Here is an 882-nt window from a genome sequence, read left to right as displayed (position 1 = left end):
AACACAGTAGAGTTACAACACAGTAGAGTTACACCTGGTACACCTCATGACCAGACAGTACAACACAGTAGAGTTACACCTGGTACACCCTCATGACCAGACAGTACAACACAGTAGAGTTACACCTGGTACACCTCATGACCAGACAGTACAAACACAGTAGAGTTACACCTGGTACAACCTCATGACCAGACAGTACAACACAGTAGAGTTACACCTGGCACACCTCATGACCAGACAGTACAACACAGTAGAGTTACACCTGGCACACCTCATGACCAGACAGTACAACACAGTAGAGTTACACCTGGCACACCTCATGACCAGACAGTACAACACAGTAGAGTTACACCTGGTACACCTCATGACCAGACAGTACAACACAGTAGAGTTACACCTGGCACACCTCATGACCAGACAGTACAACACAGTAAGAGTTTACACCTGGTACACCTCATGACCAGACAGTACAACACAGTAGAGTTACACCTGGTACACCTCATGACCAGACAGTAACAACACAGTAGAGTTACACCTGGCACACCTCATGACCAGACAGTACAACACAGTAGAGTTACACCTGCACACCTCATGACCAGACAGTACAACACAGTAGAGTTACACCTGGTACACCTCATGACCAGACAGTACAACACAGTAGAGTTACACCTGGCACACCCCATGACCAGACAGTACAACACAGTAGAGTTACACCTGGTATACCTCATGACCAGACAGTACAACACAGTAGAGTTACACCTGGTACACCTCATGACCAGACAGTACAACACAGTAGAGTTACACCTGGTACACCTCATGACCAGACAGTACAACACAGTAGAGTTACACCTGGTACACCTCATGACCAGACAGTACAACACA

Source organism: Salvelinus namaycush, chromosome 37, assembly GCF_016432855.1.
Source record: "Salvelinus namaycush isolate Seneca chromosome 37, SaNama_1.0, whole genome shotgun sequence".
Classification (NCBI taxonomy): domain Eukaryota; kingdom Metazoa; phylum Chordata; class Actinopteri; order Salmoniformes; family Salmonidae; genus Salvelinus; species Salvelinus namaycush.
Note: the sequence above shows the minus strand (reverse complement) of the source record.